This window comes from Oreochromis aureus, linkage group 12, assembly GCF_013358895.1.
Source record: "Oreochromis aureus strain Israel breed Guangdong linkage group 12, ZZ_aureus, whole genome shotgun sequence".
NCBI classification, from domain to species: Eukaryota; Metazoa; Chordata; class Actinopteri; order Cichliformes; family Cichlidae; genus Oreochromis; species Oreochromis aureus.
The window spans coordinates 31,437,640-31,460,693 of NC_052953.1; the positions used below are offsets into that span (position 1 = coordinate 31,437,640).

At 43.7% G+C, this 23,054-nt stretch overlaps 2 long non-coding RNA genes across 3 annotated transcripts; both read left to right on the forward strand.

The window, feature by feature from the left end:
* Positions 1 to 14,071: 14,071 nt before the first annotated feature.
* On the forward strand, positions 14,072 to 14,818 carry LOC120442949. 2 transcript variants are annotated; one of them, XR_005615000.1, is made up of 3 exons: positions 14,072 to 14,090; positions 14,363 to 14,422; positions 14,780 to 14,818. It is a non-coding gene; the product is annotated as an uncharacterized LOC120442949 (long non-coding RNA). The 2 variants fall into 2 exon arrangements; XR_005614999.1 differs by having other exon boundaries at positions 14,078 to 14,090; positions 14,363 to 14,818.
* A 7,013-nt stretch (positions 14,819 to 21,831) lies between these two features.
* On the forward strand, positions 21,832 to 22,552 carry LOC120442975. Its single transcript, XR_005615033.1, has 3 exons — positions 21,832 to 21,846; positions 22,120 to 22,179; positions 22,514 to 22,552. It is a non-coding gene; the product is annotated as an uncharacterized LOC120442975 (long non-coding RNA).
* The last annotated feature ends 502 nt before the right edge of the window (positions 22,553 to 23,054 follow it).

Below are 23,054 nucleotides of genomic sequence, written 5' to 3' on the forward strand. Positions count from 1 at the left end.
CAAAGGTTTGATCTGTGTGTCTTGGCAGCAGGTCAGCAGATAAGTGATTTAATATAGATATGTACAAAGGGTCTGCTTGCACTGACTCCATGTTGGCTAAAATAACACAAACACACTGGGGCGATCGTGGCTCAAGAGTTGGCAGTTCATCTTGTAATCGTAGGTTGCTGGTTCAAGCCCCGGCTCCGACAGTCTCGGTCGTTGTGTCCTTGGGCAAGACACTTCACCCATTGCCTACTGGGGGTGGTCAGAAGGGCTGATGGTGTGATATGGCAGCCTAAATCTGCTGAGGTGCTGTGCAGCTGACATACACTGTTACACTGTATGTTTACTGTTACATTTGGGATTTTCATTGCTGAAAACATTCCAAAGTTTAAATACTTACTTTCTGCTGTATATCTGTTTGGAATTGTTTCACCACCATGTGTAATTATTCAAACTTTTGCAGATGAGAGTTTCTCCTCCTCCATTTCCTTATGCCTTGTGTTACAAATACACATCATACACAAAGAACCCAGATAAAAGACTCTGACAAAAGTGTCAGAGAGCCTACGCTGTGATGTACTGGGATGTTTTAAAAAAGAGATTAGAGGATTCAAATCTTCCTACATGCTCCTGCAGATCTGAAATCAAATAGTGTGGTGCTAAAAGACTGTCACAAAAACATTTTTTTAAATTGTTCTCCTATGTAAAAATGGTCAGATCCCAGGTAATAGATAGGAGCCTTAGAGTGGTGTAAACACTACAGAGAAAGGAGCCTGCCCTCTATGCTCAGACTGCCTAATGGTACCAGCACAGAAAGCTTTTTCTCCAATAGCCTGAAAGTTTGAAGCAAACGTTAAGCATTAAACTGTCATATAGATCAAAGTTAAAGGAAAGGATTTTGAAAGAACCCTATATCATGACCATCTGAGGATTTTTCTAAGGCTACAAGGTAAGTAAAGACATTTTTGAATGTTTTAAGAACATGGAAAGTAACATCGTTCTGGAAATGTTATTGGAACATACAATACTGTTCAAAAGTCTTAAGGCACCCATCATTTCTTTATGTTTTGCTTCCAAGGAGCCGGACTTTCTCGTAGGTTTTAGTCTTGAACAATAGTCTTCCAGGCTTTCTGAAGATCTTTCAGTTTTATTCTTTGGACTTTGACTGCTTTTTAACTCATTTCCAGTTCTTGGACCTGACCATGCTGTTTTGTTAAAAAAAAAATTAACACTAATCTATGAATCATTAAGCATAGAAATGGCAACTAACTCGTGAGCTAAACCAGTGTTGTGTCTACACATAGCAAGTACCTTAGCACAGAACCAATTTTAAGCTCTATCTTTAGACACATTTTTAAAAAGCCTATTTATAGCAGATGAGCAGTATCTGAAAAAAACCAAAACAAACAAACCCTCAAAGACCTGACTCAAGACCTGAGGTCTATGTGGTCCTTCAGTTGATCCATCTACTGTTTAGAACCTCATCAGAAATAGACTCCTGGGTCTAGGTGCGGCTTGCCCCTCTGGGGGCGGGGGTACCTGGACCTGGGATACAGAGTATGTTTGGGGAGTGTGATTGTCTGTGCAGTGTCTATTTGTGTCTGTCTACATGTTGGGTAAGTGCCGAGTATTTGGTTGTGTATATGGGGGTGGGAATGCACGTTTGAGTCTGTGTGCGTCTGTTTGTCTGTGTCTATATGTCAGGTTGGGCCTTAGACTCTACCTCTCTGGGAACATCTCAGGCCCTCCAAAGTACGGAGGCCTATCTCCCCTCACCACACTCCCTGCCGGTGGCTGATGCCCTCAGACGTTGGTGTGCTGGTGGTTCTTGTCAACTGGGGCTGGGCACTCATGTATGTACCGGCTCACTCCTGGTGGCCGATTGGTGGGGCCTGGCACCTGTGGCCCGGCTGGGCCCCTTCCGGGGGGTGGGGTGCCCTCAGGCCTCTGGCCTCTGGGCCTGAAGCTCGGTCCTCTCTGGCGCAGCCGGCTGCCGGCAGAGCCCGCGGGCACGCCACTGCAACCCCCTCCGGCCTCTGCTCTGTGGCTGCTGGGCGACATCTCGTTTGGGGGTCTACTCAGCTCTTCCCAGGAGGGTGGCACGGTTCCCCCCTTTGGTGGTCCTCCTTGGGTCCTCATACTCTGGGGCCTCTGGATGTCTGGGGCCTGGATCTCCTCCATAGCTGCTTCATGCCCTGGGGACGGGGCTATGGCTCCCCCACACCCCTAGCAGATCGTTACATGGAGAAACCTTTGGAATACAAGCATGCTTATCCACACAGGTGTATACACGGGTGTTCACAGACACAAACTACACCTTTCTTGGCTGCTACTTCAAAGCACATTGTGCGCTATCTATCTTGCGTGCTGCACAACAACATTTAATATTTAGTATCTACTGTTATCTACTGCTAGCTAGTTTATTGTGATGGTGCTGTATTTATTATGTAGCTGTTTTTTGTTTGTTTGTTTGTTTGTTGTCTCTTCTGTTTTTTCTCTCCATACAGGTGATCCAGGTGTTTTGTTTGTTTTCTTTCTTTCTTCTCCCCTTTCTCGCCATCTCTTCTCCCCTCAATTTTTCTTTCTCTCCCTCTCTTTCTTTCATTCTTTCTCCCTGTCTTATCTCCCAGTCATGTCTGTCCCGACTGTAACAACTGAAAATAAAATAAATACATAATTATAATAAAGGTCAATCAAATGGACCAATATGGCAAGGCCATGATGATCCAGTTGGTAAAGTAAATCCGCTTGGCATCTCTCTTGGCCTTAAAACAATTCTGATGGCTAAAGATCCAAACGGGACAGGGGGAAAAAAAAAAAGAAAAAAAGAAAAAAAGAAAAAAAAGAAATAGACTCCATTGGAGGGTAGACTGAGAAGAATTGGACTGAGAATCAGTGGCCATGGGTCATATGGAGCGATGAATGATAATTTTTAAGTTTTCGTTCAAGTCGTTGTCAGTGTATATAGATGAGGCCAGGAGAGATGTACAATGAGTGTCTACAGCCATCTAAAAAACACAGTTGATGTTCTGTTATGGTTTGGAGCCATCAGTCATAGGACACTATCAGTCATGTAATGACCTCCACAGAACCTCGACACTGTTGAAGCAGTGATGGAGTCAACTTGACACTGAATGGAACAAAAGACAGAAAGATCCAAAGAAGACCTTCGAATGTCCTTCAAGAGCTGACTATTCAGTATCTTCAATCCATTTATTAGATTATCATCATAACAAAACTGACAAGTCTTATTTATTCATCTTTGAAAACTTATTTTCGCTCAGTGAAGCATATTTTGCACTGTAGCACTCCTGTGATTCATTACGCTAACCAGTGGTGGCAGACATCAAACACTGTTACTGAAGGCAGTTCTTTCACACAACAACTCAAAAATGTTCCTACTGATGTGAAACTGATATTATATCCCAGCGATCTGAAGGTTGACAGCTTTTCATCGGAAACAGTATAATTCACCGCTGTTTGGTGATGGAATTACAATGAGGGAACCAGGACAAAGGGTACAGACTAATCTCAGCGGTTACTCTTTGGCCCCTATACTTAAGTGTGTCAGAGAAGCTTAGAACACTTATGTGTTGGCTAAGTGTTGCCTTTGTTGACATTGTCCTTGAAAGAAATGTGACAAAGAAATACAGAGTTGATGAATAAAGTGCCATTTTTGAAGGTATTGACTCTGTCAGCCTTTCCATCACCGTCTTCCAACGCACCAGGGTGCACCTGAAGGATCAAAGATCATGTCAAAGCCTGTCTGTGGTCTACTCCAGCACAAAGTCGTGATGCTGATGTCGGATGACTCATTTATTTTTAACTCCAATTTTCTTGCATTACCTTCACTGTGCTGTAACAAACCCAGAGACTATAAATACAATGCAAATGAAGTACACTGCAAATGCATACTGCTTTTCCCCCCATTAATTAAATTTACAACTCAGTTACACAGAATAAATACCCGAATATAAAATGCAAATAACGAAATGCACTTTTCACCACTGTAAACAAAAACATTTCTGGAGCTGCTTTGAACTCGGTGTTTTTGCCAGGAGCCAGATGCTGTTGGTTGGTTCAAATACCTGCAAAATGATTCATCCTGAAGGTAACTGATAAAAAAATATGTCAGGGTTTGACATTATGACTTAAATGGCTTGGTGTTAAGAGACAAAAGGTCTTCCTTCCTATCGTCACGGGACTCCACTTTGCTATGCAACTTCATTAGAGTTTAATCACCAAATAGATCCTTTAAATAATATCTTCTTTTTTAAATATGTTATTGTCCTGAAGTGCTCACTGAGGTGATTGAATGCGTTAAATTTTGAGCACTAACCTGGTCAAATTACTCATCAGGGGGCCATTTGTTTTGTGTTTACTTGGCTAGCTAAGGGGAATTAGTTTTTCCTGGGTCCTGGGCACGGTACTGTGAAGCAAATTCAACACACCCAGAGCATCTTTCTCTTGCCCGATGGCTTATTTTGCTATTGACTCTTGTTTTGTGTCATTTATTGGGTTGGATGATTGAAGTCTGAAAAAACAAGGCATGTGGGCAATTTGACAATTTAGGCATTTAACAAACAGCGGCCTCAGTAATGTTAAGTTATTAATATGGGGAAAATATAAAGAGGTTAAACATGAACAGAATTAAAGTGATGCAGACAAACCAAGGGTATGAGTGGGTGTGAGAGGAAGCGCATGATAGATGCTCTTCAAGTGTTTTATTAGTAAGAGCAGAAAAGTGCTATTTACATTGATAAAGTCTAGTCTATTTAAAGTCGGGAAAGAAAAATGGGAATAATGGCGACTATGTAAGTTAAAGGATCAATATCTTGGCCCTGATGTTAAGAGAATCAAAGATATTATAATACAGTATTTCATTAAATTAATGATTAAAGGACTGTTTTAGTTTTTATTCTCTCTGCAGCCTCGGTGGTGTTTAACAGTTTGAGAGCGAAGTTTAAATACAAAGGCAGATTTCAGTGATTTTCAGAGGTCCATAAGTGGAAATAAATGCCTTGTCTCAGGGTCATATATTCATCCGTACAGAACAATAACATTGCTGTGAAAGTTTCTTTTTGTTGCGAACATGAAAAAGAAAAGGGATAAAGCTTCATCTAAAAGGTCTATATTTCTCACTGAGGGTCATCAGGCAAACACGTAGAAATTAGACACTACTGAAAAAATCTAGACCCTCCTAATGCCCTCGCAGAAATGGCGTGTCAAAGGGCTGCGGATGCAGACCTTATCTTAATGTTTATTTAAGCCAGGCTTGGCCAACTCCAGACCTCGCGAGCCGGTGTCCTGCAGCTTTTTAAATATCATCTTGGGTCTACACACCTGAATCAAATGATTAGTTCATTACCAGGCCTCTGGAGAATTTCAAGAAATGTTGAGGAGGTAATTAAGCTATTTGAATCAGCCGTGATGGATCAAGGACACATCTAAAACCTGCAGGACACCGGCCCTCCAGGCCTGGGTTTGGACAGCACTGATTTAAGTAGACCCAGAAGCAGACAAGAGAAGTAGACATGAACTTAGTAACAAAAGGCAAGCAGTTTATTAAGGCGAAACACAAAGGTACAAAATAGGGCACCCGAAAACAAAGTCTAAATCTAAACTGGGAAAAAAACTAACAGCACAGAGACCGTGGAAAAACTAGGGACTGGGAACACGGGGGAGATAAACAGATGACCTGGCAATGAGCAAAAGAAGCCTGAGGGCTACGTTCACACTGCAGGTCTTAATGCACAATTCAGATTTTTGGATCAAATCTGATTTTTGTGTCTGCTTGTTCACACTACAAATAAAATGTGACAGCAAACGCGCTCTGGTGTGAACCCTCAAAGTGGCCCGCATGTGCAAAAGAAGATGTCACACTCAACGCGCTCTGTTTAGACCCAGAGCACACAGTATTGTTTGACTGATGGCCCTAATATAAAGATTTGTTTCTGACTTTACGTTTCCCAATTTTGCTTTAAGTTATAAAGTTATTTTGTTATTTACATATGGCCTACTAATTATCCTTATCGCTGTTTTAGAGGAGCGGTGCTTCAAAGGATAGCTGCAGATTTCTGTCAGAATCTGCAGATTATACAGTACAAATAAAATGTTCACGTTTCTCCAACGTTGTCTTCCCAACAGTTTCACTGACATCTACACTGGATGGCCAGGAAGCGTTCACGTTGTCTTCTCCGGCGCTGATAATTGGCGTCTGTCTTGTGTCAGTGACGTAAAAGACGAATTTAAAGCGACATGACTATTCAAACAGCAGTCGCTTTCTAAAACATCAGATATGTATCGGATTCAGTACCACATACGAAAGTGACCCAGATCAGATTTGAAAATATCAGATTTGTGCCGTTCACACTGTCATACCATGATCGGATATGGGTAGCATAGGGTCAAAAAAGTTGGATTTGATGCGCTTTCGCCTGCAGTGTGAACGTAGCCTTAAATACACAAAGGGCAATGAGGGAAGTGGAAACACAGCTAATACAAATAAACATGACGTCACAGGGGAGAAAAACTAAACACACTGAACATGGACAACAAGACTATCAAAATAAAACAGGAAACACAGAGACGTAGACTGACACATGAGCTTGACACAGCTGGAAAGGCAGATGAGAGAGGGAGCACGAGAACATGAGAGAGACATGACAGGCTGGAGAACATGGAATAAACATGACGGACAGGAGAGAGATGGAATGACACACAGGAAGGACAGACGAGCAGCTCAACAGGACAAAATGGAAACAGGAATATAACTAAACAATAAAGGGAACGCAATACTCAAAAAAAAAAAAGAAGAAAAAAAAGAAAACCCAAATATTACAACCACAAACTCAAAAGGCTGCGTCAAATGACCCAGAACCTTGACGTGGTGACACTATTTTGTGAAGAGTTGCTTGGTCTTCTGCAAACCGGGCTAGGTTTGCAGCATAAGTTACCATGACGATGTACCTTGGTAAGAAGTGAAGCACCGATGTAGTACAGAAAACCCAGATGAGACGAATCCCTGCTTTGTAGCAGGCCTCAGACTTTTTGATCAGTCCACTGAGCTGACAAAGTTTGTCTTTGTGAGACAAAACAGAGGCTTCCCCATTAAAAACAAACAAACAGCTGATCCAATTAGGATCACAGGTGAACAAACGATCAGCCAGTCAGTTCCATGGTAGCGCCTCTCTTATTAAAGAAAGTTACATTCAGCTGCTGAACAGGTGGTCATCACAGCAGGTACTGCAGCACAGCATGTTTGATTTGGAGGTTTTTATACTGGATGCCCTTCCTGACACAAACCCAAAGTGATTTCTGTTTCCTGCTGGGATCAAACTGGTTATTTTTGCTTGTTAGGTACATATGCAAACCCCTACACCGGTTCTTTTACTATTCTTGCTTTATGGTAGCTGTTTTGCCACATTTGTTAGTTTAATGTGCTCTCAACTCTATGAGTGACTGCCGAGTAAAATGTAATTAATATTAGATTTCATCATCATCATCATGTAATGTAACTGTTCCTAATTATAGTCTTTTTAGCCCCCCAAAAGGGGTATATTCCTTCCTTCACTTCTGTTTTAACTAAGCATGAACTCTCCTTGACATCTTTCCTTCGCTGTCATGAATTTTGCCATTGAGGTCATGGAAACGTGATTAAGAAAAGGATCCAGGAAGTAATTTTTTTCACTACTCACCCCACATCACGTCTCTGTCTAAAAGATTTATCTCTGATCATCTTCTTTTTTTCGTAGAAAACCATGTTCCATGTGAGACACTTTCACTTTCTGTCTTCAGTTAATCATCATTTTCTGAAATGCTTTTAATGCCTCTCTCCCTATGAATGGTGGGATAGGCTCCGCCCCCACTTTCCTGAATAGGATAAGCAGAAGAAAATTGATGGACAGATTGATGGATGACTTTTATTTAACTATTATTTTTTTCTCACAGAGATCAAACAATATTATTAAAAAAAGATTATTTTAATTTCCACTTTAGGAGTTTTGCATGTAAAAATGCAAATTTTCTCAAGATAAAAATCTTCTTGTTTTAAATTAAAAAATAGAAAAAATAAACAAATACATTGTAAGCTTAGGCTCTCATTTGAATGGTTTATTGGTTTGTTTTGACTCCTGCTAAGTCTAGTTTTGTATCACTTTATATCTGTGCTTACTTATTCTCTCTAATCTGCCCTTCATGTGTCTGTTTCAGCTAAACATGTGTGATGTTTTTGCGCCTGTTGTATTAATAGAAGAATTGCAATTAAAAAGAAATCTTACTCCTGTCTGCTTCAGATAGGATGTTTACAGCTCTCCTTAAGTGTTTCCCAGGTGACATCAAATGCTCAGCCTCGCTATCAGATGTCTGTACCTGACATCAACCTTCCAATCATGAATGTGTCCTTTCTGTTTCATGATTAATCTTAGAATGGCTTCTTAATATTTACAGACATGAATGTAGAGGGTGAAAACACCAACAGGGGACCGGGTTGAAACAGCTTAACATACATGTATGTTCTGTTAGCATTCTGCTTGTATCGTTTTGTAAAGTCAATATGAACTTTATCCACATTTGGGATGGATTTTGTTTTCTTTGAAACCTCTCCTTCTCCAGAGATATTTGTGCAAATCTTCCACAGTTAAAAGTATTTTTTGCTGTATAATTTTTTCAACTGAAGTAGCACTTCTGGATATGCACACATGTGTTTGAGGTTATTTCAGTGAGATAACTGAGAGGCGTATGTGGATTTAGTAATTTCTTTGGATAATTATCTGAATATTTCCAGCTAGTCATATAAAAGCATTACACTAAAGAATAACAGAATATTTGTTCAGAAACATTTGATTATGGGAATATATTCTCTATTTACACATTTTTTCTTATTTTTTGTTCTGTGAAATCTGACCTGTATGTCACATTGTTTACATTATGGGGTCCCACATACACCACATGTAATTGGATGCAGTCAGTGTGGTGAAATAAGATGATCTGAGCAGTTCATCAAATTATTTATCCATCCATCCACTTCGACTTATTTGGATGGGATTGCGGGGCCGGCAGCTTAAGTTGAGAAGCCTATAGATCTATAATCTCTCAAGCACATGCGAGGTCTTCCCTGGGGCCTGCTCCTGGTACAACAGGGCAAGAAAATTTCTCCCAGAAGGCATTCTAGCCAGAATAACCTAAATTGGATCTTTCTGATTTGGAGAAGTAGTGCCACTACTATGAGCTCCTCTCTAATAACACACACACTTTGGGCTGTGGTGTGCAGATTTAAATACAGGATCCGGAAAGAGCTCTGGATGGATAAGCAGATTCATGCAAGTTGTGTACAGATCAAATAAAATGATTGTATTAATAGCTGCTAGCTATATATATATATATATATATATATATATATATATATATATATATATATATATATATATATATATATGTATATGTGTGTGTATATATATATATATATATATATGTGTGTGTGTGAAGGAGCTGGTTGTGAAGGGTGAACAAAACTGAGGGGGTAATTCAGCCATGTGACTCTCTCGTTAGTTCAAACCAAAGGAGAGGGTTTGACTGCTGGGTTGGTACTTCCTGGACGTAATCAGCCTCAGACTTAGTTAGAACTGTTTTCTCTAGTGCACTTGTAATCAAGACATCTAGGGTTTTTGATTCTGAAGAGAAAAGAGTGTGAAGTTCTGCAGTTACCTGGGGTTACAGAGTTTGATGTAGTTGAGCTGAACAGTAGGAGACCGAGTGGAAGGAGCAGACTGGAAGCCGCCAACAATGATACGAGAAATAGTTTGTTATCTGTTGGAGGATGTGACTTAGCTCCACGTACAGGGGCATCGGACAGGAGGATCTTTTGTTTTTTAACCTGTTTGTCAGCTACTTTCGCAAGCTGGACATCTTTCATGCAACTGTCATTCCATTCAGGCAGAACATAAGTGCAATGTACCTATAATAAGTAAACCCTTTTACGGAGCTCTCCAATGTGTGAGTAAGACCTTCCACACGTCATCGGTTTATGTAAAAAAAACAAAAACTAAACCAAACCTTGGCTGTTATTGTTTTTCCAATTCAGTTTATTGAAACTTTTAAAATGCACAAAACTTTGCAGTTACAATGAGCAACGTGTGGGTGCATCGTAATGTCCTTGTAGGAAGTATAAAGATGATAACATAAGCTCATAATATGTCAAGGTTACTTACAAGACACGTTGCTAGTTTTAATCGGTCTAGAGAACAACAGTGTAAATTGTTTCAAAATGCTTTTGGTTCTTCTGCAAAGTTGTGTACATATATGATTGTGTGTTAGTTCTTTTAAATACTAACACACACTTATCAAGACACAATAAAAATCGACCGGTTTTTATTAGACTAACACAAACTCAGCAACAACATGATGTAATTTAACAAGAACTAAGTTAAAATGCTTAAACAATGTGTCAAAAAATAAGTACACCCTTATTGCTACCATAGGAATTCATTCAGGGGTGTCAAACATAAGACCTGGGGGCCAGGATTGGCCCTGCAAAGCCTCCAATCCAGCCCCACTGCATGGCTTTGGAAAATGTGAACGAGGATGTACATTTTGGACTTTTAGATGTATTTTCTTAATATTTCTTAATATACAGATTTTTTACTACAAACTAAACCAACTAATTAACAGAAAAACAATAACATGATGGAAAAGTTGTGGGGTTTTTTAATAATTTATTTTAGTTAAAAAGAAAAATGTATTTTTTTGTTTGTTTTTTGCAATATTAAACATTTCTTAAGTCCAAGGAGTCATGCTGACAGATCTCTCTTTTATTTACTACAGCAGCTTTTCTCTATAATGTAGAAAGAGTGAGATGTGAAGTTGAAAGTTCACTTCTTTTTCTTGTTTTAGGATATCTCAGGATGTGTAGTTAAACTTCTTGGAACTAACAGAAAGTGAAATTTCACTGGTGGAGAGAATTTGAGGCTATATAAATACAATTGAATTTAATTGAATTGGTCTGGCCGACTTAAGATCAGAGTGGGTTGTACGTGGCCCACAATATAAAATGAGTTTAATGTCCCTGTATTAGATGATGTATCAAACCTCCTTTACATTTTTCTAAAAGACAACAAGCATCAAAATGCTCAGAATTATAATTAAAAAACAGGACACTATGCAGATGGTATGCAAATTATATGGAGATTGCACAGTCTTTGAGTTGAAAATGAACTCCTCTGTATAACTAAGTGTTTTAGAGTCAAATATGAGGCCATCTGTCTGCAGCTAAACTTCGGCCCAAGCTGAAACATGACAATGACCGCCAAGAACAGCTGCAAATCTGCAGCAAAATGGCTGAAAAAGAAAATAATCCAGATGTTGCAAAGGCTCAGTCTGACCGAAATGTTGTAGTGGGACCATTAAAAGAGCTGTGTATAAACGATTACCAGCAAACCTCAATGAACTGAAGCAATATTGTAAAGTAGAGTGGGACAAAATTCTTCCACAATGATGTGAGAGACTGATAAAGTCACAGAGAACACAATTAATTCATGTTATTGGTGCCAAAGGTGATTCTACGAGCTTATTGGGTGTGTGTGTGTGTGTGTGTGTGTGTGTGTGTGTGTGTGTGTGTGTGTGTGTGTGTGTGTGTGTGTGTGTCGGGGGGGACCCTCTTAAAGGTGTACTTACTTTTGTTGCGAGCGGTTTAGGCATTAATGGCTGTGTGTTGAGTTATTTAGAGGGGACAGCAAATTTACACTATTATACAGGCTGTACACGGCCTAGTTTACATTGTACCAAAGTGTCATGTCTTCAGTGCTGTCCCATCAAATGATATAACAATATATTTACAAAACTTGGAGGGGTGCACTAACTTTTGTGAGATACTGTATGCCTCCTGTATTTCCTTGTTTGACATCACATTTAGTGCTGTGTTATTGTTTGTAGCCTTTTAATTGGCCATCGTTGCTCTATAGTGAGGGTTAGAGTGGCGTCAGTTGCTTTTGTTTGTTCTTGAAAATACTTGAAAAAATACTTAAAATCATTTTGTGCATTTTCATGTGGACAGAGACACTTTTCTAATTGAAAGCAAAAAAAAACCCCTGTCCCAATTGCTACTCTCAGCAGCAGGGAATCAGTCTGCCAGGGTCTCCACCCCTGTCCACTGCCCTGCACAGACCGCGCCCGACCCCTATGACCTACCGGAGGGTGGGCCCATGTCCCCCTTTTGAGCCTTGCCTGGCCAAGCCCCATGGACTAAGGCTCTGCATCCAGGCACTTGCCCTTAGGCACCCTCCCCAGGCCTGGCTCCAGGCCTGGCTCCAGTTACCCTATCCCAGGCAGGGTGAAGTGTTTGCTTCTTTGTCTGGTCCCTCACCCAGGACCAATTTGCCATGGGAGACCCTACCAGGGGCCAAAAGCAACATACAGGGAGTGCAGAATTATTAGGCAAATGAGTATTTTGTCCACATCATCCTCTTCATGCATGTTGTCTTACTCCAAGCTGTATAGGCTCGAAAGCCTACTACCAATTAAGCATATTAGGTGATGTGCATCTCTGTAATGACAAGGGGTGTGGTCTAATGACATCAACACCCTATATCAGGTGTGCATAATTATTAGGCAACTTCCTTTCCTTTGGCAAAATGGGTCAAAAGAAGGACTTGACAGGCTCAGAAAAGTCAAAAATAGTGAGATATCTTGCAGAGGGATGCAGCAGTCTTAAAATTGCAAAGCTTCTGAAGCGTGATCATCGAACAATCAAGCGTTTCATTCAAAATAGTCAACAGGGTCGCAAGAAGCGTGTGGAAAACCAAGGCGCAAAATAACTGCCCATGAACTGAGAAAAGTCAAGCGTGCAGCTGCCAAGATGCCACTTGCCACCAGTTTGGCCATATTTCAGAGCTGCAGCATCACTGGAGTGCCCAAAAGCACAAGGTGTGCAATACTCAGAGACATGGCCAAGGTAAGAAAGGCTGAAAGACGACCACCACTGAACAAGACACACAAGCTGAAACGTCAAGACTGGGCCAAGAAATATCTCAAGACTGATTTTTCTAAGGTTTTATGGACTGATGAAATGAGAGTGAGTCTTGATGGGCCAGATGGATGGGCCCGTGGCTGGACTGGTAAAGGGCAGAGAGCTCCAGTCCGACTCAGACGCCAGCAAGGTGGAGGTGGAGTACTGGTTTGGGCTGGTATCATCAAAGATGAGCTTGTGGAGCCTTTTCGGGTTGAGGATGGAGTCATGCTCAACTCCCAGTCCTACTGCCAGTTTCTGGAAGACACCTTCTTCAAGCAGTGGTACAGGAAGAAGTCTGCATCCTTCAAGAAAAACATGATTTTCATGCAGGACAATGCTCCATCACACGCGTCCAAGTACTCCACAGCGTGGCTGGCAAGAAAGGGTATAAAAGAAGAAAAACCAATGACATGGCCTCCTTGTTCACCTGATCTGAACCCCATTGAGAACCTGTGGTCCATCATCAAATGTGAGATTTACAAGGAGGGAAAACAGTACACCCTCTGAACAGTGTCTGGGAGGCTGTGGTTGCTGCTGCACGCAATGTTGATGGTGAACAGATCAAAACACTGACAGAATCCATGGATGGCAGGCTTTTGAGTGCCCTTGCAAAGAAAGGTGGCTATATTGGTCGCTGATTTGTTTTTGTTTTGTTTTTAAGCAGACTGCAAACACAATCTCCGAGAGCCCTCCTCATAATATCAGGGGACTTCAATCATGCCTCACTGGACTCCACACTGCCCACCTTCACCCAGTATGTGACCTGCCCAACCAGAGACAATAAAACACTGGACTTACTGTATGCCAATGCTGAAGAGGCATACAGTTCATCACCTCCCTCCCTGGGCAGATCTGATCACAACCTGGTGCACCTTGTCCCTGTGTATGAGCCCTTAGTGCGCAGGGAGCCACCAGCCACCTGTAACGGAGTTAAAAGACATCTGAAAAACATGCACTTACCTGGTCTTAATTATTATTTTTAAGTGTGAATTTTATCATTTTGTTGTATTTTATTTTGAAACCCAGAAACCGGATCTCATTCTAACGTTTAGAAGCTGCTAAAGCTTCCGCTCCTCACAGCCAGCGCACTTGCACTGTGAGGGTAAGTTCGTAATGAAAGGCTCTGGCATTTTATGGTTTCTGGTGTGAATGTTGTTACATAAGTTGTACATGCCGATGTATATAGGTTTATATTGATGTTAGGATGTTTCTGTGTAACCGAAACAAAGGATGGTTGCTGTTAAACAGTGTTTATTGTATTTATGCTCTTTGGCAGTAAGCTTTTGTTAGCCCTCTAGTGGTTGCTGCGCATAGCAGTAAATGTGTTTGCATTTACTGTTTTCTGTGCTTTTGTAATGTTGTTTTACATTGTAGGAGCTGCAATTGTGGTACCATCAGAAGACACCTGTTGAATGTGTTTTATGTCTTCTGCAGGTACGTGAGCTTGTTAATAGTCATCTTGTCTGTAAAGCACAGGCAGGTGAGAATGTGGTGCGCTGCCGTTGGTTTGTCCACTGGAGGGAGATGTTTAGCCGGTGATGCTTCTGTTGTCCTGTTATTTTGTTTTATGCGGTTGTGAAGTGTATTTTTGTAAGTGATAAGATTTCTTTTTGTATTCAAGTACGGTGTGACAGTCTGTAAAATGGGAGTAAGTTATTATTTTCCATTATTTCTTTGTTAAAAAGTAGATTGTAAGACTGTCAACTGACAGCGCGCACTTGCACTGTGAGGGAGCTGCAATTGTGGTACCATCAGAAGACACCTGTTGAATGTGTTTTATGTCTTCTGCAGGCACGTTTGCACTGTGCAGAATAAACCGTGAACAGCCAACCCTACTGAGCGTCTGTGATTTGTGAAGAACGGAAGCGTTACACTGGTGCCGTGACCATTCGGATCTTCAGATCAGCTTGATGCTCATCGCCGTGGCTGCTGTTCTGCTCCCCTGCTGTTCACAAGTTGAATGTGGGTTGTTTTAACCAAGTGACTTTTGGAAAAAAACAAAAAAAAAAACAAGGTGAAGAGGTGTGATTGAAACAAGACAAAGGTAAAAGTGTCTGTGTTTTGATATACAACGTGTGGTTATACGCTTGAATTGTTTGGAATTTTTTTTTTTTTCTTTCCCTCGTTTTGCTGCTATTATACTGTTATTTTTTATATTTTTATCTCTGTTTTTTTTTCTCTCCCTAACGGAGTGCACGTGCAGTTATTATCTTAAGTGTGTGACTTGAGGATGGATAAATTTGTCACTCCAGTACTACCTAAGGGTAGAGGTGCCGGACTAGTTCATGCAGTTGACACCAGTAATGTCACACAGTTTGGTCCTGTGAGCAGTGACACTGGGCTAGGCCAAAGCCCGAGTTTTATTCACATCGGTAGGGGTGTGGGTGATTTGCCTCAAGTTTCCACTCCAATTAGAGACAGTGATGCTGTACACAGTTTTACTGACATGGTTGAGCAAATAGGAGCCCAGATAGGTGAATCCATTGTTACTAAACTGTTGTCAGCTGGTGTTGTGAATCTGACTGGTGACTCTAAGACTCAAACTGAGCAATGTAACAGTACAGCTCGAGATGTACCACATGTAACTGTTCATGTTAAGCCCAATAAGGAGCTTCAAATTTTTAGGGGTGATGGCACAGACAGATGTTCGGTCCAGGACTGGATTGACATGGCAACGACTTATCTATGGAAGCAAGAGGTCCCCATTCATGGTCAGGCTGACGAAATTATTAGCCACTTAATGGGGAAGGCCAGGGATGTGGTCAGAGTGGCTCTTCGTAGTGACCCAGGTCTTGATGTCAAACAGAAGCCTGATCTGGTCTTTGGTGTCCTTCGCCATTATTTCAGTGACTCTTCATCGTGCCTCCCTCTTGCTGACTTCTATGCAACACTGCCTACCAGAGGTGAAAACCCGGTAGATTATTGGATAAGACTGAACAAGGCTGCTGAACTAGCCATAGAGGGGCTACGCAGACAGGGGCAGACAGCGACCCCTTTAACCCATGAAGTAGCATGTATGTTCGTGAAACATTGTCCTGACCCCGAGTTGTCTTATGTCTTCAAGTGCAAGCCTGTCCATGAGTGGACTGCTCGGGACGTGCAACAACGGATTGATGATTATCAAAGGGAGGTGAGAGCTAATGGCAGAGCCAGCGGCGCTGCACAGTTGAAGGGCTGTAATTCTACGATCACTGCCGTGCACCCGAACGCCTCAACTGCGGCTGCTGCGCCGGGAGGGATGCTTCAAGCTTCTCGCCCCATCCTCAGGTTTTCAGGGGTTGGTGGACTCGTCCCCCTCCACCGCAACACGAGAGCCCCTCATCGGTAGCCCGAGTTTCTCCCCTTCGACTGCAGTGAGTCAAAATCTTCAACAGTCAGAGCAAAGGCTCATGGGTCAGATGGTGGATATGTTTCAGGCCATGATGGAGAGAATGCAGCACCACAACACTCAGAGACCTAGGAGAGGGGCGTTTAATCAGTTCTCACGAAATGGACGGAGGAGAGAGGATGCCTGCAGAGTCTGCAGTGATCCGAGACATACCACAGCATCGCACTGCCTATCTGATAAACTGTGCTTTTCATGCTTTGCTCCTGGCCATGTTCGGTTGTCCTGCCCGGCTAGTACGTCTAACCAGGTCCAGCCAGAGGGAAACTAGCCGACCTGTATTCGGTGGGAGGCAGTGCAGGTCTTACGGGTAACTCCCAAACTGTTGATATCTGTGATGCGGAGTCAGTGTATGAAGAGGCCAGACAAAGATGCAAAGATTCTGAAGTTATTTTTCAAAACATTCACAAAGTCGGCAATAGTGACAGTCTTTTCTACACTCCGGTCACTTTCGGTGGGCTTTTGAAAATGGGTGGTATGCTGGACAGTGGTTCCATGGCCTGCAGCATGAATGAAGCAGCTGAGGTGACGCTGCGTGAGTCTGGACTGATAACTGATCAAGATGTTATCAAAGTGGATGTGACTCTTGTTGGGTGTGGAGGGCTGCGTGTGAAGCCTAAGTATGCCCTCAATGTGGAGATGGAGGTGTATGGCTGCAGAATGATGGTTCCCATCCTGGTAGTTCAGGGCAGCTTGATGACCTGATACTGGGACGAATGTCATAAAGCACATATTACACCAGTCTAAACGTTGTGAGCCCTACTGAGCACGGTCTCCAGTAACTGCTCTAAGACCAACCTTGACACTGAAAACTTTCTGTCTATGCTTTCTGGTTTGACCCCATGGAAAGATTCAGACGTCCCCGACAGAGTAGGCACGGTTAGGTGTAACTCAGCTGTGTCCCTTGAACCGGTCGCGAATATCTGATATGGGGAAAACTACCAAAGAATGTCAATGTCTCCCCTGGCAGCACAGTGATGACAGAGCCCTCATCATCCCGCTCAGCACCCAGAGGGATTTTGGTTGCTAGATTGGTTACTCCCTTGTGGGGTGACAGATGGGTCCCATTGAAACTGATCAATGTGTCTGAGCAGCCTGTACACCTGCGGCGTAACGCCAAACTAGCGGACGTATACTCTTGTGTGGCGCTTGAGGACTTTGATGCTTCAGCGCCCAGGAGACAACTCTGGCTAGCAGCCATCAGTCGGCCATGTCGCCACAAGTCACGCCCACCAACATGGAGGAGAAACTCAAACTTGTTGGGCTTGGGGATGTTGACATAGAGTCCTGTGAGACATCGAAACAGTGTAAAGAGAGGATGGCTGACCTGGTTTTGCAGCACGAGGATGTCTTTTCCGCCATCATCTCGACTGCGGGAAGCCAAAGACTTTGTGCACCGCATCCGCCTCTCAGATAACAGACCGTTCAGACTTCCCTACAGGCGTGTGCCCCGAGTCAGTACCAGAAGCTGAGACAAGTGTTGACTGAGATGGAGGAGAGGGACATCATCAGGAAATCGACCAGTGAGTATGCATCACCATTGGTGCTCGTGTGGAAAAAGAATGGTGATCACGCATTTGCAACGATTTCCGCTGGCTCAATAAGAGAACCCTGAAGGATGCCCATCCTCTTCCACATCAAGCAGATTGTCTGGCTGCTTTGGGGAAACAGCCTGTTCAGTACCATGGACTTGACGTCTGGCTTCTACAACAGACGCTGCATGAAGATGACAGGAAATACTCTGCCTTCACCACGCCCATGGGTCTATATGAGTATAATCGGCTGCCGCGAGGGTCTGTGCAACAGCCCCTGCGAGCTTCATGCGCATGATGACCAGCATCTTTGGTGACCAGAATTATTTGAGCCTGTTGTGTTACCTGGATGATCTCTTGGTGTTTGCTCCAGACGAGAACACTGCCTTGCAGCGCCTAGAAATGGTGTTTGAGAGGCTGCGCGGGCATAACTTGAAGCTGGCTCCCAGAAAGTGCTTCTTCCTGAGGAAATCTGTGAAGTTCCTCGGTCACATCATCGATCAAAATGGGGTATCAACAGACCCATCCAAGGTTGAAGTTATCACGAACATGAGGGCGTGGACCTCATGGACGCTGATGGAGTGACTCCTTCCCAACGAAAGGTCAGATCATTTTTGGGGATGATTAATTACTACCAACACTTTGTCCCCATGTACTCTGCTGTTGCCAGACCTCTGTTCGAGCTCCTGAGAGGTGCTGTGAAGAAGGGCAAAGGAACAACTAAGGTGAGGCGGCCATGCAGGAAGTTGAGTGCTTCGGATTGGACATCCAGAGAAGAGGAGGCTTTTGAGAAGCTCAAGAGCTTGATGTTAAATACAGTCGTTTTGGCTCACCCAGACTTCTCTCGCCCCTTCTTGTTGTCAACAGATGCGTCACTGGATGGCATTGGAGCAGTATTGGCTCAAGTCAGGACGGTGGAACTAAGCCCAGACCGATTGCTTTTGCCAGCAAATCACTGTCTCAGTCTCAAAGAAACTATCCAGCACACAGACTGGAGTTTCTGGCGTTAAAGTGGTCGGTCTGCGACAAGTTCAGTCATTGGCTCAAAGGCCACAAGTTCACCGTCTGGACTGATAACAACCCCTTGACCCACATTTTAACCAAGCCAAAGCTGGACTGTTGTGAACAACGTTGGGTGGCTAAACTTGCAAGCTATGACTTTGATATTAAATATGTCCCAGGCCGTCAGAACATTGTGGCAGATGCCCTGAGCCGATTGCCTTTTGTGAAAGATAATGTAAGTGACAGACTGCTGGCTGAGAGGTATGCAGACTTCCTGGATGAGGCAAAAGATGTTTCACATGCATCAATCCAGAGGGCGTTTGTCATATAGGCAAATGTAAGATCCGGTGGTGGAGCTTCCGTCGTGTACCAATGCACACAGAGTCCGAATCCCTTGGTTCTGGCTGAAGATGCTGTCGCAGCTGTTTTGCAGTCACATGTCGAGTGGGATGTCGGCCCAAGAGGGAGAGCAATAGAGGTTTTACATCACCTGCCACAGATGGTGTCCCCCGGTCTGGAGGCCTTACCTGCCTATTCAGAGAGAGAACTTAGGGACGCACAGCTGCAGGATGCAGCGCTGTCCCGCGTCGTCTTCTATGTTGAGAGACACAGGAGACCCTCGAGGAGAGAGCGGGTAGGGGACCCAGTCCTTGTTAAAAGATACCTGAGCCACTGGGAGAAGCTGGTCCTCAACAACGGTGTGTTGTACAGAGTCTCCAGAGACCAGATATCAGGTAGCAGACGACTGCAGTTCGTGGTTCCTGACTCGTTGAAGGCTGAGGTCCTCCGAGGGATCCATGATGATGCTGGTCACCAGGGCCAGTTCAGGAGTTTAGACCTGGCTAGAAAGAGATTTTTCTGGTTGAACCTTGGGCGTGACGTGAGAGACCATGTACGGGGATGCCAGCGCTGTGTAGTCAGTAAGACTGTCGAACCAGAGGGGCGTGCTCCTTTGGTCAGCGTGTCCTCGTCCAGACCGTTGGAGTTGGTCTGCATCGACTTTTGGTCGGCTGAGGCCTCACACAACAAGTCCGTCGACGTCTTGGTCATCACAGACCACTTCACTGGCTGGGCGCAGGCCTTCCCATGCAGGGACCAGTCAGCTAAACAGGTTGCAAGGCTTCTCTGGGACAGGTACTTCTGTGTATTCGGGTTTCCGGAAAGGATACACAGCGACCAGGGTGCAAATTTTGAGAGCCAATTGATAAGTGAGCTCCTCAGAGTCTCTGGTGTGAAGAAGACACACGACGCCTTACCACCCGATGGGGAATGGGAGTGTGGAGCGCTTCAACCGGACTCTGGGTGGAATGATTCGCGCCCTACCACCAGATTCGAAAGTGGACTGGCCACGTCGGCTACAGACTTTGACGTTCATGTACAACTGCACCGCCCATGAAACAACGGGATTTGCACCGTTTTACCTGATGTTTGGTCGCACGCCCCGGTTGCCTGTTGACATTCTGTTCCGTTCTGTCCTGAGTGATCCTGCTGTTACCTGTTATGACAGGTATGTGGTTTCCCTCAGGGAAGATGTTAAAGAAGCAATGGTCATTGCACGTGCCCGAGCTGCGCAGGAGAAGCGTCGTCATTCGCAACTCTATAACAGGAGAGTGAAGGGTTCCAGGATTGAGGTTGGTGACAGAGTCCTGGTTGCCAACAGGAAAGAGAGAAAGAAGAAGAAGGTCGCTGATCGGTGGGAGTCAACGGTCTACACCGTGATCGATGTGAACCCTGATACTCACACTTTCAAGATCCGTGATTCTGTTTCCGGACGAGAGAGTGGTCCATCGGAATCTGCTGTTGGTGGCGAATTTCCTACCCCTGGAGGATGATGTTGGAACCTCAGATCACGTCTCCTCTACATGGGATGTGGACACGGCGCCTGAAGATGATGATGGGGCTGCGTCTGGGGAGAGGCATTTGAATGCCCCTGCTGTGAGCTGTGTTGGTGCTCATGATAACCGCTCACCCGATGCCATCGATGGGACAGCTGACCTGGAGGTGGTCTCTGAACCTTTGGACCCTGGGAGAGGACGATTGCATGGGTGTCGCAGTTGACAGAGTCCAGCAGGTCCCAGGGAGATGTTACTGATGTTTCAAGCGTGGATTCAGCCCTGCCGGCTGCATCTGGCTTGTCTGTTGGAGTGGACTTGACCGAGCTGGTTCTAGCATGACGTCCCAGGAGGTCAATATTGCACGAGCTGTGGGGAGAGTGTGCAAGTATGCTCTACTACACCTGACGTGGCGGTGGATGTAGTTGCTCCTGCCATTGCTGCTCAGTCCCCAATGGTTGACTATAGCCAAACCGGGAATGCTTCCCAGATCAGAACCAGACTTGGGAGACTTGTCAAACCGGTGAATAGACTGATCCAGACTATGTCAAATCAAGTCGTGGCTCGCGACAGGTTTGATGTGAAGTCAGTTTGTAAGTCTTTGATTCCGTCCCTCTCTGACTGAATGTTCTGTTTATATGCCTACCTGAGTGATGGGATTTGTACTTGCTGTTATGTACTCCACATTTTTGTATTTTGTTTTTCCTTTTGAACCATGGTACACACCTTGTAAGGGGTTATTAGTAGGGTGTATTTCGGGCACTCTGCTGCCAGTTGCTGGGTTGGGAGTTTAGCGCTGCTCCCATTCCACTTCATCCTTAGGGATGCGTTTAGTTGGTGTCTGTGATTTTTGACCTCTGTTTGGTTGGTGCGTACCAGTGTGGGTACCTGAGGCTCAAATTTGATAAAATTCAGTGGGGGTGAGTGTAACGGAGTTAAAAGACATCTGAAAAACATGCACTTACCTGGTCTTAATTATTATTTTTAAGTGTGAATTTTATCATTTTTGTTGTATTTTATTTTGAAAACCCAGAAACCGGATCTCATTCTAACGTTTAGAAGCTGCTAAGGCTTCCGCTCCTCTGGCCGCAGACTTGCACTGTGAGGGTAAGTTCGTAATGAAAGGCTCTGGCATTTTATGGTTTCTGGTGTGAATGTTGTTACATAAGTTGTACATGCCGATGTATATAGGTTTATATTGATGTTAGGATGTTTCTGTGTAACCGAAACAAAGGATGGTTGCTGTTAAACAGTGTTTATTGTATTTATGCTCTTTGGCAGTAAGCTTTTGTTAGCCCTCTAGTGGTTGCTGCGCATAGCAGTAAATGTGTTTGCATTTACTGTTTTTCTGTACTTTTGTAATGTTGTTTTACATTGTAGGAGCTGCAATTGTGGTACCATCAGAAGACACCTGTTGAATGTGTTTTATGTCTTCTGCAGGTACGTGAGCTTGTTAATAGTCATCTTGTCTGTAAAGCACAGGCAGGTGAGAATGTGGTGCGCTGCCGTTGGTTTGTCCACTGGAGGAGATGTTTAGCCGGTGATGCTTCTGTTGTCCTGTTATTTTGTTTTATGCGGTTGTGAAGTGTATTTTTGTAAGTGATAAGATTTCTTTTTGTAACGGTGTGACAGTCTGTAAAATGGGAGTAAGTTATTATTTTCCATTATTTCTTTGTTAAAAAGTAGATTGTAAGACTGTTACTTGCACTGTGAGGAGCTGCAATTGTGGTACCATCAGAAGACACCTGTTGAATGTGTTTTATGTCTTCTGCAGGCACGTTTGCACTGTGCAGAATAAACCGTGAACAGCCAACCCTACTGAGCGTCTGTGATTTGTGAAGAACAGGCGTTACACACCCGCACAGTGCAGAGATGGTCGGAGGAGAGCGAGGAGGCTCTTAAGGATTGTTTTGAGTCGACTGTGTGGGAGGTGATCTGTGACGACCACGGAGAGGACATCGACAGCCTTACTACATGTATTATTGACTATATTAATTTCTGTGTGGATAACACCGTACCTACCAGGACTGTACGGTGTTTCTCCAACAACAAACCCTGGATTACTTCAGAAATTAAAGTCGTCCTCAAGCAGAAGAGGAGGGCCTTCAAATCCAGAGACAAAGAGGAGTTGAAAAGGGTGCAGAGAGAGCTGAGGGGACTGATAAGGAATGGGAAGGACAGCTACAGGCAGAAGATGGAGAACCAGCTTCAGCAAAACAATGTTGGTGAAGTCTGGAGAGGCCTCAGAACCATCTCAGGCCACAAACATCAGAACTCTCTGCCTGGGAGGGATGTGAGGTGGGCAAATGAACTGA